The sequence below is a fragment of the Muscardinus avellanarius genome (assembly GCF_963383645.1).
Source record: "Muscardinus avellanarius genome assembly, chromosome: 15".
Lineage (NCBI taxonomy): Eukaryota > Metazoa > Chordata > Mammalia > Rodentia > Gliridae > Muscardinus > Muscardinus avellanarius.
The window spans coordinates 86730247-86747227 of record NC_137801.1 but is presented as its reverse complement, the minus strand read 5'-3'; the positions used below and the strand labels follow the sequence as shown (position 1 = coordinate 86747227).

The following is a 16981-nucleotide window of genomic DNA, read 5'->3' as shown; positions in this document are numbered from 1 at the left end:
AAGCACAGCTTGAAAGTAAAAGAATGGAGAAAATTTCCTAATGTGCATGATGTAAATTCACAAGCTTATCAAAGTGAGTCACTAAGCCAAACATGAGGAGGATGGAGCTGGGAGGGAAGGGAAGAGCTAGTGAGTCTGTGCGCATGTGCGCCTCCACCACCTGTAGTCCACTAAGATGTATGACTACAGTGCACCCGTTAAGAAAATGGAAGAGCTGTCCTGTGCAAATAGCAAGTGTAAGCCAGGAAGAGCAGGCGTCCTGCTATTAGACAGGCATACTTTTCTCAAAGGTTGTTAACGGGGACAAGGAAGCTATTATGAAATAGTAAAAGGTCAGCAGACCAAGAAGGTAAAATGGTTTATACTTATATTTAGCAAACACAGAGCTCTAAAATTTCCATAAGAACAGTGACAGCCCTGAGAGGAGACGTGGGCAGCAATCTCCCAACAGTGGGGACCTCCTTCCTCAACTGTCTTTATATTTCATTTTGTAGTGTGCATTGAGCCCAGGGGCATCCTACCTCTGCACTACAGCCCCAGCCCTATTAATCTTTTTTTTTTTAATTTAAAAACGATCTCACTTGGTTCCTGAAGGTCTTGCCAAGTTGCTGAGTTAGACCTGAGATTGCTATCCTCTTGTGTCAGCCTCCCAAGTACTGGAATGACTTTAAAATGGGGCTGGGGTATAGCTCGCAAGTAGAATGCCCTTGGGTTCCATTCCTGGTACTGAAAAAAAATCTTAACCATAATATTCTCTGAAAAAAAAGAATTCATAAAGTATCAAGACACAAATGAGAATGCAACTCAAAACAACAGCATTTGTGATTTGCAAAAAAAAACAGCGTAAAATAAAAGTTTAGGCTGCAAATGCTTTAATTATGCTTTATTTAATGAGGAAGAAATATCTGAAATAAATACCTCTTTTTACACCTCCAGGAACCAGAAAAAGGGGTAAAACTTAACCTAAAGCAGCACAATGAAGCAGACAAAAACTATAAAAGGACTGGGAGAGACAACAGAAGAAAAACTGGAGAGAAATAAACCAGGCACTGGTTCTCTGAAAGATCACAGAATGCAGACTCTGACTAGACTGACCAAGAAATAAAGAAAGCAAGACGCAGGCAACCAACATCACAATGGCAAGAGAAGAACTCGCTTTGAACTGACACAAGTAAAAGGTACTGTGCACCTCCTCTAAATAGAAGAGATTATGAGCAGGAATATGTCAATGAATTTGACAACCTAGATGCAATGGACAATTTCTGGAAGAACCCTTGGGCAAGGTGCAGTCATGAAGAAATGAAATGTTAAATAAACCTTGGTCAACGGTTAAGATTCTCTAAGAAATACAATACTCCCAGCAGGAGTTTGGAAATAAAATACTTCCAGAAAAGAAAGGCTCTGAAATTGCCATCTCCACTGCAGGGCTCCACCACATTTAGAAAAAGCCAGCTCCAACCAGCACAAACTCTTCTGGAGAAGTGAATAGGAGAACACCTTCCACTCATCCAGGAGGACTGCAGAGCCAGGCAGACTCCATAACCAAGAAACTGTGACCTGAGAACTTGGGAATATCCACTCAACATTATCAATAAAATCTACTGAGCAAGCTCCACTGTGCACCAAAGCCTGACACTTCACCACCTCGTGGGACGAGACAGCGCCGAGAACCAGTTAATGTGGTGGCCACTTTACCAGAATGAAAAAAAAAAAAATGCATGATCACTCCAGCCGGCACAGAATAATAGCTTGGCAAAATTCTCCCACTTTTAAATAAAAAACACTTGACAGAGCAGGACTGGTAGGGTACTGTCCAAACCTAATAAAGATCATGTCCTTTAAAAACCTACTATTGCTTTTTTACCAGGTGGAAAAGGTGAAACCATTTTCTCTTTTGTCAAGAACCAGATAAAAACACCTACTTTTCCACACACAGCACTGGAGCCTCTAGCAAGAGCAATAAGGCAGGAAAAGGAATAAATAATAAAGGCAGAAAGAAATTAATCTTTGCTCACAGACACAATAAACTTTTAAATAAATTCAAAAGCTTTCCTAAAAAATCATTGTAGAAGGAATAAAAGCAATAATTTTCATAAGGTAACAAACAACATGCAAAAATCAACCATATTTTTATGTGCTAACAACAAACAATATAGAACAGGCTACGAAAACAGTTTCACTTACAACACTACAAGAAAGAACGAAAAAATACTTATGAATACACTCACCACTGATGTGAAGGTCTTTAAAATTACACACTGAAAAGTTTTGGCAAAAGAAACTAAAAAAGAACACACATGATATCTAGGCTAAGAAAGCTAGGCTCCCCATCCATTCTGCCCTGTGGGGTCCAAGAACCTTTCTACGTCCACACCGTGGGCATCTCACAAGGACCTCAGTGTCCAGTCCTAACTCTTCTGAGACTAATATCTTTTCTTATTTGGGGTTGTCTACTGATCTTTTTCACTCACCTAAACGTCCGGGCTATGGAGATGAGGGACCCCTGTGTCCCCTGCAGCCCCTGAGCTGGGCTGGACACACTAGGCTCAGCCTCAGGAAGAGACCAAGCCGGACTCCTTGGGCCCCTGAAGCAAGTGAGATGCAATGTCACAGCTCGGCCAGCAGAGGGCGGGGGAGTCCATGAAGAACACAGAGAGGCTGCTCTTGGGGGTGCTGGGGAGCCTCAGGGTGACTGTGTCCCTTTATCCACAGGGAGCGCGGCAGGTTTAGACCCTGTCTTGGTGTGTCCAGGGTCATGTGGGAGACTATTGTTTCCAGGGAAACCTCCTCTACTCTCAGTGTTCTGAAATTGTATTCCTGTCTGTCCTCTGTCCCCTGCGTTCTCTGTGTCCAAAGCCCATCTCTTAAGGTCTGAATAGTGTCCACAGATTGGCATAGAGAAGGCCCAGTCCTCTGTGGGCGTCTGTGCAGAAAGGCCCTGTGGACAGGAATGAGGGTGTCAGGTCACCAGGTGTGAGCTCAGCCACAACACCAGCGTCTAGAACAAGAGGCCCAGGCAGCTCTCCCAGCCCTCCCTGTGTCCAGGAGGGAGGGTCCCTGTGCCCACAGAGCCAGCAAGAGCGTTAGCAGGTCCCGCCTGGCAGCAGTAGCAGGAAGCAGGCCTGGCTGCTGAGCTGCTGAGGCCCACGCTGCCCTGGACGCCATCCCTGACCCCCAGGGCTGTGGGGCTGACAGAGGTCACTGCTCAACACAGGTGACCCTCCTCCTGTCTCCACTAGGACAAGAGCAGCCCTGACTACTGCTCCTGGTCAGGCCTGCTGGAGTGCAGGGGGTGGCTGGAGACAGATCTGGTCTCCCCTCTCTCCTCTTTCTCCCCATTGTCACTAGGCATGCGCAGTATTTCTCCTCTGAATGGCTGAATGGAGCCGTTACTATATTCTGTCCAATCCTCGCTCTGTCCTGGTATGACCTGGGTCACCACGGTGCCTGTGCAAGTGACTGACAGCAGCCACCCGGCAGTCTCGTACAGCCCTGCTGATTTGCATGTATCCAGAGCACAACCTGCAGCCCTGAGGGCTTCTTAACAAGCTGCTACACCCTGCGCAGGAGAGAGTCACCATCAGGACCCAGCATGGACATGAGGGCCCCCGCTCAGCTCTTGGGGCTCCTGCTGCTCTGGCTCCCAGGTGAGGAGGGCAGCACGGGAATCTGCTCAACCCTGTGTAGTCAGGGATGGCTGGATTTTCAGAGAAGTTCTCTTATAAAGTGATTAATAATATGAACTCTTTTGTTTTTGTATTTCCAAAATCAGGTGGCAGATGTGACATCAACATGAACCAGTCTCCATCCTCCCTGTCTGCGTCTCCAGGAGACAGTCACCATTTCTTGCTGGGCCACTCAGAATATTTATAGCAATTTTGCGTAATATCAGCAGAAACCAGGGCATGCTCCCAAGCTCCTGATCTAAGGTGCATCCAGTTTGCAATCCGTGAGGTCTCTGTGAGGTTCAGCGGCAGTGAATCATGGACAGATTTCAAGCTCACTATCAGAATCCTGCAGCCTGAGAATTTTGCCACTTATTATTGTCAACAAGGTTACAGTTACTCTCCCACAGTGACAGAGGCCATGACATAAACCACCCAGGGGCAGAGTGGGAGGCTGGGCAGCCTCAGCTGCTCCTCCTGCCGCCTCCACCTGCTGCGAGCCTTTCTAGACACACGAGGCTCTGAAGGCCCCTGGAAGCTGTGGTATCAGGGCCAGGGAGCCTCCCTTGCACCATGACTCTCTTCCTTCTGCTCAGCCTAGCAGCACAGACCTGATCCCTCCTCTCCTGATGTAATAGCGAACACAGACCAGTTCTCCCAAGGAGTGAGGGTTTTGGAAGAGTTGAGGTTTCTAGAACAAAGGAGAGGGCCCTTTAGCTACTCCAAGCAGGACATGTTTTACATACAAGTGGATAAAAACCTAAACTGCAGTGTTGCAGGAATCCTGGGAATGGTAATCAAAGGTACAGATGTACAAACAGCAATACAACAGCAGCTCTTAGAAAGGTTCCCTAGTTCTTTTTTAAAGCCAGAGGGCATCTGTGTTCCTTTTCTCAAGCTAGAGGGCAACTGTTAAAGATATCATGAGCTGGCATTGTTCTACATAGATGAGCCCAAGCAAGCAGCTGGAAAGGACTGGGGATGCTATTTATAGAAGCAGGTGCTGGACATGGGAGATTTTCTGCTGATCCTCAGATGCCTGGGCACATCTGCCACTAAAGGAACAGGCTGGGAGACCCTGCAGCTTCCTCCTGCCCCATCCGAGCATGGGGGGAGGGCAATGCCTGTGTTACATCACCCGGAGAGTCTGCAGTCTTCACCTCTGTCCAGTGCCGTCCAGCAGGTGCACAACAATGTAGAATCATCCTCTTCTGACCTCTAAAGCTCACATGGATCTCTACACGGAGCACCTCCACAGGAAACCAGAGGGAAGACTGGGCCTGGGAATCAGCTCTCTGCTCCTCTGACAGAGTCCTGAGGGAAGCCCCTTCACCCAGGAAAGGCTGGTTTTGGCTCCTGGTTTCAGAGGTTCCAATTCCCAGCCGTGGGCCCCACTGCTATGGCCTTGTGGTGAGGCCAGCATCATGGCAGGAGCCTGTGGAGGACCAGAGCTGCTCCCCTGACTGTGACTGGAAGGAGGGGTCTGGGGTGAGAGGCAGACTTCCAGGACAGGCCTCAGTGACCTGCCTAAGAATAACTTACTAGCTCTTCGTCTTGGTAATGTTGATAAGAACATACCAATGAGAAAACTGTATTTAAGGTCCAGAGTCTGAGAGGGGGCAGAATTCCATTCACCCACTAGTCCTTATATAAGCGTCATCTTTCACAAATACTCTGCGATGTACTCAAACCTTTCACAACTTGCTTTTAAAGTTTTTATTTTGTCCTCATCTTTCCTTTTCCATTTGAGATAACCTTAAGATGAACTTTACTTTACCAAACAATATGCTCTCTTATTCTCAAAATATTCTTTCCTTTTTATCCTTCCTTACTAAAAATTTCTCATACTCATATACCTTTTTATATCTGTCTTTTATATACTGATTATTTTCTGCTTCAATTTTTTTTTTTACTTTATCCATGAAGACAATTTTGTAAACTTTTTAACAAAGTGAGAAACAAACCAAATCATCTATTCAGGTTTTACAGTGGCAAGGACTTTAAAAAAATACAGCTTTCCCTTTCAGAAGTTTACATTTTAGTGAGGACTGACTGAAAAAACAAGCGTCTAAATAATCTTGAACAATACCTTATCTTGATACAAGCAGTACTGCAAAGGAGAGAACAGAGCAGCTTGGTTTTTTTGGGGAGGTGGGTTTCTTTTTTTTCTGACATTGTACTTCTTTCTAGCAGCCAAGCCTGGGTCTCTGGTATGACTAACAGGGAATGAGAAAAGTGGAGGTTATCTCAGGAGCTGCCTCCATCCTGAGCAAAGCCGCGTCCAGGGGCTTTCTCAGTATGCTCTGTAAAGTTCCCTTATGAGAGGACCTTAGACCAGAGCCACAGGCAACACAGACCTTCTGGCACCCATGTCACTGATGAACCAAACAGACTGTAATTCTACCTTTAGGGTAACCCAAGGCTTTTTAGTCTTAACCAGGTGTTAGGACTCTAAGAGGTGGTTCTGGACCCATCATTGTGAACTTGGGGTCAAAGACCTCAGATCTCCTCGTATCTGGGGCACTTGGACTTCCAATGGTCACCTTTACACTGAGGCAGGATCCTGGAGGGTGTTTGTGGCCTCCATGTTGAGAACATTCACGTCTGAAATGCTCTGGCTTCCCACACCCAAAATAGACCCGAGGCTGAGCCCGTGTGGCGTTAGTGTTCATGTGCATGGCAGCTTCAAGACGCTCAGGCTCTGTGGTGGGGAAGGTTTGCTGATGCACCATGTGGGGTTTAGTGTTTCTGCTCCACTGTCCTCAGTTTACAATACTGTTTTACGTTAATTGGCTGAGCTAGGAGGATCTCAGGTTAGAAGCCAGCCTCAGCAACTAGTGAGACCCTGTATGAAATAAAAAATAAAAAGCTCTTCTCCTGGGTGAGTTATCCTTTGACCTCAGTGTCATCCCCAGGACCTGCCTGTTCTTGCCCCAGAAGGCAAAGTGCCCCCCAGATCCCTCCTCCCATTGAACCTGAGAAGCATAGTATTGGAAATGGGGTAAATTTAAAACCTGTGCATCTCCAGCCCCACCTTGTGGTGTATTGAGCACCAGCTCTGTCCTGCTGCGCCTGGTGAGGACAGGGGCCTCCTCCCTCCCAGGGCAGGAGCAGGGCTCAGAGGGCACAGGGAGCAGCTCAGAAATGGGATGTAAGAAGAGTGGGGGCAGCGGGAAGCTTCTGGGAAAGACCATGATCCCTCTAAAGATGAAGAGCTTCACAATAAAACCCTTCCTGAATGGCTAAGAGGGGCCTTGATGTAGAGATATTGCACCACTTTTGAGAACTAATAAATCACCATCAAATGGTGCAGAGTGTGATCCAGTGCTCTGCCCAGAGAGAGTCAGGCTTTCTCCAGGGAAACCTGTGTGAGCCTGGTCTGACTGAAGACCTTGAGGACACTCAGCCTGCTCTAAGTGGCTGAGAGCAGCCAGCCTGCAGCTGTGCCCAGCCCTGCCCAGACCTGTGATTTGCATGTGCCCAGAGCACAGCCCACAGCCTGCGGGCTTCTTAACAGGCTGCTGCACCCTGTGAGGAGTCAGTGCCTTCAGCACCAGCATGGACATAAGGGCCCCCGCTCAGCTCCTGGGGCTCCTGCTGCTCTGGCTCCCAGGTGAGGAGGGCAGCACGGGAATCTCCTCAGCCCTGTGTGTTCAGGGATGGCTGGTCCTTCATGATGGTCCCCTTATATTGTGGATAATAGTGTGGATATTTGTTATTTGTTTCCAATGACAGGTGTCCGAGGTGACATCCAGATGGCCCAGTCTCCATCCTCCCTGTCTGCATCTCCAGGAGGCACAGTCACCATCTCTTGCCAGGCCAGTCAGGACATAGGCAATTGGTTAGCCTGGTATCAGCAGAAACCAGGGCAAGCCCCTAAACTCTTGATCTATGCTGCATCCTATTTGCAATCCGGGGTCCCCTCGAGGTTCAGCGGCAGTGGATCAGGGACAGGTTTCACTCTCACCATCAGCAGCCTGCAGCCTGAGGATGTGGCCACTTACTACTGTCAACAGTATTGGAGTTACCCTCCCACAGTGATAGAGGCCATGACATAAACCACCCAGGGGCAGAGTGTGAGGCTGGGCGGCCCCAGCTGCTCCTCCTGCCGCCTCCAGCTGCTGAGAGCTTTTCTCAGAGGCGCCAGCTCTGAGGCCCTGGAGCTTTGGTAGCAGGGCCAGGGAGGCTCCCCTGCACCTGACTCTCTTCCTCCTGCTCAGCCCAGCAGCGCAGGCCTGAGGATTTGTTCCCTGCGTTAACCTCATACTTGGTCACTGCACGTGAGCGGCCTGGGATGAAGCATCTGGGATCCACAGAACAAAGAAGAAGCCCCTAGGTATTCTAAGTAAGACACGTTTCAGTAAAGAAAATGAATCTCAACTGCCGGCTTTAAAAGTTGTTGTAATTGGGGGGGGGAGTACTAGGCATGGAAACAGGGGCATTCTACCTCTGAGCTACACCCCAGACCAGTCCTATTTTTAATTCTTTGTTTTGAAACAGGGTCTCACTGTGTTGCAAAGGGCCTCACTAAAGTAGTTGATACTGTCCTTGAACTGAGATTCTCCTGTCTCTGCCTCCCAAATGCTGGGATTACAATTGTGCGCCACCACACAGTGAAAAAATGTGGTTTTAATTAGCATCTGGTTAGTGTTTACATTGTGGGGTACAGTACGTTGTTGGTATGGTATAATATGATACGGTATAGTCTATAATGTGCACATGTGTGACTATCAAATTTCTGTCGTTATTAAATTCATCACCTTCAGATTCTCTCTCTCTCTCTCTCTCGTTCTCCTTCTCGCAATAAAGATCGAACTCAAGCCGGGCGTGGTGGGCACGCTTGTAATACCAGCATTCGAGAGGCTGAGACTGGAGGATTGCAGTTCGCGGACAGCCTCAGCTACTTAGGCCCTCTGCAACTCAGTGAGAGCCTGTTTCAAAATAAAGAAGAAAAAAATAGGGCAGAGGGTATAGCTCGGAGGTCAGATGCCCCTGGGTTCCATCCTCAAACCTGCAAAAAAAAAAAAAAAAGAAAAAAGGAAGCCAGAGCCTGGCGTGGTGGCGCACGCTTGTCATCCCAGCATTTGGAAGGCTGAGACTGGAGGATGTGGTTTGCAGACAGCCTCAGCTACTTAGTGAGGTCCTTTGCAACTCAGTGAGACCCTGTTTCAAAATAAAGAATAAAAAATAGGGAAGGAGTATGGCTCAGAGGAATATGGCTCAGAGGTAGAATGCCCTGGGACCATCCCCAGACCCACAAAACTAACAAACAAACAAACAAAAAAACCAAATCAAAACAAACAAAAAATGGAAGCCAGGTGTGGTGGTGCACGCATTTAATCCCAGTACTAGGAGGATGAGACCGAGGATTGCATGTCGTGACCAACCTCAGTGACTTAGTGAGGCCCTCTAAAACTTAGTGGGACCCCAGTTCAAAATAAAAAATAAAATAGCTGGGCGTGGTGGCGCACGCTTGTAATCCCTGGGCTTGGGAGGCGGAGACAGGAGGATTGCACAGGTTCAAAGCCAGCTGTGCTGGCTTAAGAGACCCTGTTTCCAAAAATAAAATAGGTCTGAGAATATAGTCCGGAGATAGAAGGGCTTCCAGCAACCCCAGTACCACACACACACACACACAAAATAAAATAGTGCCGGGGGTAGGCTCAGAGTTAGAACATCTCTGAAAATACAGAGAACCACATAAAAGAAAAGAAAAGAAAAGAAAAGAAAAGAAAAGAAAAGAAAAGAAAAATGAAAAAAGAGGAAAAAGAAAATGGGATAAAATTTAAAACCCGCAGAGTCAGCAGCCCCCCCCTTTCATGTACTGAGCACCGCCTTGGCCCTGCTGTGCTGGTGCAACAGGAGCCTCCTCTCTCCCTGGGCAGGAGCAGGGCTCAGAGGGCCCAGGGACCAGCTCAGAGAGGGGACATAGGAGGAGCGAGGCGGGGGAGTCGCAGGACAATTGCGCCTCCTCTACAGTAAAATCCTCCCCAGTGACACAGAGGCGGCGCCACTTTTGAGGCCCCGACATTGGCAGCAAGACTGACCCATGAACACAAGCAAGAAATCACCGTCAAAGGAAAGGAGATGAACATGAGCTGTGGCCCCAGAGAAAAGCGCTCTCTGCAGGGAAATCCATGCAGCCCTGGTCTGACGTGGGTCACTAGGGACGCTGTGCGTGTGACCAAGAGCAGCCAGCCTGCAGCTGTGCCCAGACCTGTGATTTGCATGTGACCAGAGCACAGCCCACGGCCCCCAGGGCTTCTTAACAGGCTGCTGCACCTGTGAGGAGTCAGTGCCATCAGCACCAGCATGGACATGAGGACCCCCGCTCAGCTCCTGGGGCTCCTGCTGCTCTGGCTCCCAGGTGAGGAGGGCAGCACGGGAATCTCCTCAGCCCTGTGTGGTCAGGGATGGCTGGTCCTTCATGATGGTCCCTTATATTGTGGATAATAGTATGGATATTTGCTTCTGTGTTTCCATCATCAGGTGGCAGGTGTGACGTCCAGATGACCCAGTCTCCATCCTCCCTGTCTGCGTCTCCAAGAGACACGGTCACCATCACCTGCCGGGCCAGTCAGAGCATTACAAATGATTTACACTGGTATCAGCAGAAAGCAGGGCAAGCTCCCAAGCTCCTGATCTACTATGCAACCAATTTGCAATCCGGGGTCCCCTCGAGGTTCAGCGGCAGTGGATACGGGACAGATTTCACTCTCACCATCAGCAGCCTGCAGCCTGAGGATGTGGCCACTTACTACTGTCAGCAGAGTAACAGTTACCCTCCCACAGTGACAGAGGCCCTGACATAAACCACCCAGGGGCAGAGTGGGAGGCCAGCGGCCCCAGCTGCTCATAACTTTCTTCTGTTCAGCTGGCCTTGAAAGTCCCTATGAGGTCTTGGTCTCAGGGGTCTTCTCTGTACCGTAACTCACTTTCTGTTCCTTATGCTGGCAGCACACACCTGGTGCTTCCTCTCCTGATATAATAGAGGACACAGATCTCCCCGAGCCCAGCCCTGCCCTGCCCAGACCTGCCCTGCCCAGACCTGCCCTGCCCAGACCTGCCCAGCCCTGCCCTGCCCAGCCCTGCCCTGCCCAGCCCTGCCCAGCCCAGCACAGTCCTGCTGTGCCCTGCCCAGCCCTGCCCATCCCAGCCTAACCCAGCCCAGCCCTACCCTGCCCTGCCCAGCCCTGTCCAGTCTAGCCCAGCCCTGCCCAGCCCTGCTGATTTGCATGTGCCCAGAGCACAGCCCATGGCCCTGGGGACTTCTTCTTTTTTTTTTTTGCATTGCAGTACTGGGGATGGAACCCAGGAGCATTCTATCTCCAAGCTACACCCCAGCCCTATTTTTTACTCTTTATTTTGAAACGGGGTCTCACTGAGTTGCCAAGGACCTCACTAAGTAGCTGAGGCTGGCCACAAACCTCCTAAATGCTGGGATTACAAGCATGAATCACCACGGCTGGCCCCCAAGGGCTTCTTAACAGGCTGCTGCACCTGTGAGGAGTCAGTGCCCTCAGGACCCAGCATGGATTGAGGGCCCCCCTCAGCTCCTGGGGCTCCTGCTGCTCTGGCTCCCAGGTGAGGAGGGCAGCGCGGGAATCTACTCAGCCCTGTGTGGTCAGGGATGGCTGGACTTTCAGGAAAGTCCTCTTCTAATATTGTGGGTATTTTTGTTTTTTTAATTTCAGGTGGCAGGTGTTAACAGTCTCCATCCTCTTCATCTGTCTTTCCAGGAGACAGAGTCAGGATTTTAGCAGTTTTTAACCCAGAATCTGCAGAAATCAGGCAAAGCGCCTAATCCCCTTATCTATTTTGCAAACTCTTTGCAATCCACTGCGCCCTTGAGTTCCTGGTGGTGGGTCAGGGACAGATGATTCTCTCACCAGAGCAGCCTGGAGCCTAAAGATGTTGCCACTAATTATTAATAGTATAACAGTCGATACAAGCCATAGCCCAACCCACTTGGGTGCCCAGCCGCCACATGCGTCTGCCTGGGAGAAGCCTGCACTGCGGACTCTCTGAGTTGGCCTCAGATGTGATTTTGTTGAGGACCTACAACGATGACCAGCGGCTGAGAGTTTGGACCGCTCTCTGCGAAGGCCTCAGCTGGTGAGGCTGAGCCAGCAGAATGGAGGAGATGGCGTGTGGTCTGTGCACCAGACAGACAGAGCTGCCCTGCAGCCCCTCCTGGTCCTCCTGCCTCCTGCGCATGCGCCCCTGAAACACTAGCATCACAACTGGAGAACAGGCATCTCTGTGACCAGGACAGAGATGAAGATCTGCTGGAGAGACAGGGAGTATTTGGTGACATTCAGAGATGGATATTTTATCAGTGTCCAGCTTCCTAGTTCTTTTGCCAGTTATCCTAACCCTTGTCCTCAGGCTCGGCCTGGCTGGACTCCACATCCTCCAGCCCCGACAGCTGGTACAGGAGCAGGTGGGCACGGCGCTCCAGCTCTGAGCCAGGCATGTTGAGTTGTGCGTAAGCCACCAGCATCGTGAGGCTGGGGAAGTCCGGAGGCTGAAAGAAGTCCTCCGTGTGATGGTCCAGCCAGGTCTTCAGGATGTAGTACATGGCGCTGTGGGCAGGTGGGCAGCGGTCAGAGGCCTGGCTTCTCCTCCCCATGGTTTTCACAGCATCCCTTTGAGGCTAGGCTCCTGTGCCATCCGCATCCCTCCAAAGGCCAGTTCTCCCTAACATAAGGTTGTCCAGAAGGCGGACAAGCCCGTCACCAGGGCTGCAAAGATTCTCCTTTAGAGAGCCCAGATCAATAGTGTGAGCCGCTCTCCTCCTTCCCGGGAGCCTGGCCCTGTCCTGACTCCTGTCTCTCTTGGGCCCCTCCCCACTGTACTGTGAACTCAAGAAGGCTTGATCCCCGCCTCTCTGCGGCCAGGTGGAGAACGGGTGGGCAAGCTGCCTGGGAGGGGCTGTGCTGGGGAAGGATTCTCACAGTGTCTGCTCTGAGTCCCCACCTCTCCTCTGCTCCCCGCATGCCCAAGAACCACCTGCAGCTCTGTCTTCCTCCTCATGTGGGTAAAGACCCAGGAGTCGGCCTGCCAGCAGCAGTCTGCAGTGTTTCAGCCTGTTTGCCAGCCTTCTGGAGCATAGCCCCACAGACAGGGCCCTCCCTCCCTTATACACCACTCACTCTCTCAGCTGTTCCTCTGGCCCACCGTCCTCCTTGGAGCAGGGCAGGGTGCCTCCATATCTAGGGGAAGACACGAGGGTGTTACGTCTACTGTTCCTGCTCTGCCATCTCTGAGTGCCAGCTGGCCGCTGTTGGGAAGGGCCTGATGCCGGGCATATTCCTGACTTCTCACTGAGTGATGCTGAGTGCCTGGAAATGTGCTGCACACAGTAGGCGCCTCACACACGCTCATTAACTGAACATCCCAGCTGACTGCAAGATACTTCAGTGGTGCTGTGGCCCAACGGCAGCCCGCAGATCCTTGTTTGCCTACGCCCAGGTCGGCTATGGGTTCTGGAACCTTCTTTGTGAATGAGAACAGAAAGAGTGATCTGTTCACGACCTCAGGTGAGTGAATTCCCCGCAGAGAGCGTAATCATGGAACGAACAAACCCACACACAGAAGGCCCAGCCCTGGCAGCCCTGCACCGCCAAGCTGGGGGGGGGGGGGGGTCCAGGACCCGTCCTGCCTGTTCCTGACAGTAACTTACGAGGGTGTTTGCTGAGCCCCCAGGTTTCCACAGGACTCACTGTGCTCAGAGGGAAGCAGGGCCTTCCCAAGACCACCCAGAAATAGGCAACACGCTCTGGGCTTGGCGGTGGGGCTCACCTTCTGAAAATCAGATCCAGCACCTGCTGGGTGCTGCCGTATCTGTGGTAGCTGTTCAGGAAGGCGGGGACGAAAGCGTGGTCCCCCCCGAGCACAGAAGGCACCAGGTGGCTCACCAGCTTCTCCAGCTTCTCCAGCTCCAAGCTCTCCTCCTTAGGAGGTTCAGGCAGCCCCGATGAAGCCTCGTTTGTATCCTGTGTTGAGAAATGAGTCATTGCAATACAGGGAGATTCGCCTACAGGCCATGGCTTGGATTTAAAATGCCCCCAAGCCTTTATGTATGCAGTATGGCTCGGGTTCTGAGGCGGTTTCTATAAACATAGTCGCAGAGTCTTGGAGACAGTCAGTCTCAATCTCTCTCTCTCTCTCTCTCTCTCTCTCTCTCTCTCTCTCTCTCTCTCTCTCCCCCTCACATTCTGATCCTGCCTCCAGGAGTTGAGCAGTGATTTCCCCCCCTCTCATGTCCTAAAGCCCAGCCGCCATGAGCCAAATGATCACGGACCGACCTCTGGTGCCTCTAAAACCATGAACCAATAAATATTTCTTCCTCTAAGTTGTGCTTTTCAGGTATCATGATCACACGATTTTAGCCCTGAGGCCAAAGCTCACTGAAAACTAGATGCACACACACACACACACACACACACACACACACACACACACACACTTCCTGGGAGGATCAGAGTGGATGGGATGGCCTGGCAGAACCTGTTGTGGACTGATCTGTGTTGGTTTTGAGGTCCTCCAGGGGAATCGCCATAGGCCTCGGGGCCGGGGTCTGAGCCAGCGTCTCCAGAGCTGCACCCGGCCCTCACTCCTCGCTTTCCTCTGGCCAGAGCCTCGGCGAGTTGGTAGACAACAGCTGATCATCATTTTCTGGCCAGTATCTATGAGTGAGCTCACTGGCTCTGGGCGCCTGGTTACCAGGGTGCCAGTTCTGTTTGGTCCATCATGGAGGAAGTGAGGTCACTTCCTGTGGCCCAGCTGCTCAGGCCTTTTCCTCCCTGAAGACCTGCCAAAAGCCTCATGGGCTCCCTTCCCCCACTGCCATGTGGTCAACTGGGCACAGCTACATAAACATGCCCACCCACTCTCCAGGAGCCAGAGCTGGGGTCAGACCCACATCCCCAGTCACACCAGGAGTGTGGCCCAGGGCAGGTCACAGGGCCTCTCAGGCCTCCCAGTGTCCCCTGCTGCTACTTGGGGTCATCCTGATATCTCCTCCTAGGAAAATCACCAGGTGTTCATCTATACCTGTATTCCCTGTAAACCCTGCGGTCTGGGTCACGTGTCACCAATACACATAGACATGGGACAATCCCTAAGAGGGCGTGGGCAAGGACTAAGGGCACTCCACTCAGATCTGGGGCCCATGAGTGATCTAAAACAAGTCCTTCCCCTTACGGTTGTGCACAACCTCTTGGCACCCAGTGACTGAGGTGGAGACACTGCCCCCCTCTGGCTGGACTGTCCAAGACTCCATGAGACTCAGAGTCAGCACAGCACCTCCTCCTGGCCTATGAGGTTTGCGTTCCACAGACGCCTGCAGGGACAGCAGCCTCCTGGTGTCCAGGCTCGCGGCCCCGGCCCTTAGGCTCCATCTGGCTTCTACGGAATACAGTAGGCAAAAGCCATGGGGTGTCCCTGACAAGAAATGTAATTTTGAACTCTGGCATCGAACATTCTCAAACACTAAACTAGTGACAGCAGAGACCAGACAACTGTGTGTGTGTGTGTGTGTGTGTGTGTGTGTGTGTGTGTGTGGTTTTGGGGGCGGAACCCAGAGGCTTTCTAATTCTAGGATACATTTCCAGACCTATTTTATACTTTATTTGGAAACAGGGTCTCACTAAATTGCTGAGGGGCTCACTCAGTAGCTGAGGCTGGCTTTGAACCTGTGCGATCCTCCTGTCTCAGCCTCCCAAGTGCTGGGATTACAAGTGTGCGCCACCACGCCCAGCCAGACAACTCTTAAAGTGGCCCAAGACCCCTTTTATCTGGAGGTCTCTACTCATCAGTACAGGGGGTAGGAGCTGCTTCCTTCTCCAAATTAGCTGGGAGCAAAGCAAGGAGGGTAGCCATTTTCCCCTTAGACTAATCCTAAATACTCATGTCTACAGGATCAGGGCCTCTGCCTTCCAGAGTGACAGGTCTGATGTGATGTGCTCCTAATCTAAGTTTTCATGGACAGATCCTGCCCAGTTCTGGAAGCAGACTTGGCCTACTCTCGTCTGGCTCTCTCCACGGAAGGGTGGGTTGGGGCCTGTTTGTGAAACTGTGTCCAGTTGTCCCCATGGCACGCGGAAGGGATCCCGTGTGGCCTTTGAAGTGGGCGCCCGGGAGGAAGAGGCCCAGGCAGTGGGACAGCAGGAAGTCCATCTGAAGTCCGGCGCCCTGTCACAACTCTGAGAGGTGGGAAATGTGGTCACTCTGGGCAGTCAGCTGGTCAATCCCAACATCAGAGTCACTCTGGAAGCATACTGGCCGTGGACTCCGGTCAACTCTGGGCTCCTATACATGCTCAATACGGGACCTCCCTGTGGTGGGGAAATCAGAAGAGGATGCTAAGGCGCCCATCAGCCCTGGGCTGAGACATGGGCCCAGGGGTGAGGATGAGACCCCCCATGAGCTCCAGCAGCTGAGGACATCAGCGCTTCAGCCTCGGCTGCCAGGAAGGCTGAGGCTTGGGGTCAGAGAGCTGACACCTTCCAGGAGACTGCAGCTTGACCGCTGGTAGAGACCAGAATGGCCCCAATCCTCACATCCACAATGACGATTGCCAGCTCTGGCCTCCAAAGGTTCACCACAGACAAATGACTACTGCTTACGGCGATAAATTTGATCACTACACACTGTACGCACTGAAGAAACATCATAACGGACTCACAAATACACAGTTACTATAGGTCAGTCAAAAAGGTTTGGACTCTGCTTCCCTTTACCTAAAAGTCTTGTTTACAATAGGACTTCCCCTTGCTGTGTGAGTTCACACAGATGCCATAATCGGCTGCTCAGGGGGAGATCTGTGTCCTCTGTTACATCAGGAGAGGAAGCACCAGATGTGTGCTGCCAACATAAGGAACACAAGTGAGTTAGGGTACAGAGGAGCCCCCGAGACCAAGACCACATAGAGACTTTCAAGGCCAGCTGAACAGAAAAAAGTTATGAGCAGCTGGGGCCGCCGGCCTCCCACTCTGCCCCTGGGTGGTTTATGTCAGGGCCTCTGTCACTGTGGGAGGCCAACTGTAACCTTGTTGACAATAGTAAGTGGCCACATCCTCAGGCTGCAGGCTGCTGATGGTGAGAGTGAAATCTGTCCCATATCCACTGCCGCTGAACCTCGAGGGGACCCCGGATTGCAAACTGGTTGCATAGTAGATCAGGAACTTGGGAGATTCCCCTGCTTTCTGCTGATACCAGTATTAATCATTTGTAATGCCCTGACTGGCCCGGCAAGTGATGGTGACTGTGTCTCCTGGAGACGCAGACAGGGAGGATGGAGACTGGGTCAT

The 16981-nt window shown here is 51.1% G+C and overlaps 2 gene segments (V, D, J or C); both read left to right on the top strand.

Annotated features, from left to right (window-relative positions):
- The first annotated feature begins 3592 nt into the window (after window positions 1-3592).
- LOC308274046 (immunoglobulin kappa variable 1-9-like) lies at window positions 3593-7723 on the top strand. The segment is given in 3 exons: window positions 3593-3647; window positions 7201-7278; window positions 7458-7723.
- Window positions 7724-9977: 2254 nt separating this feature from the next.
- On the top strand, window positions 9978-10477 carry LOC308274045 (immunoglobulin kappa variable 1-39-like). The segment is given in 2 exons: window positions 9978-10032; window positions 10155-10477.
- The last annotated feature ends 6504 nt before the right edge of the window (window positions 10478-16981 follow it).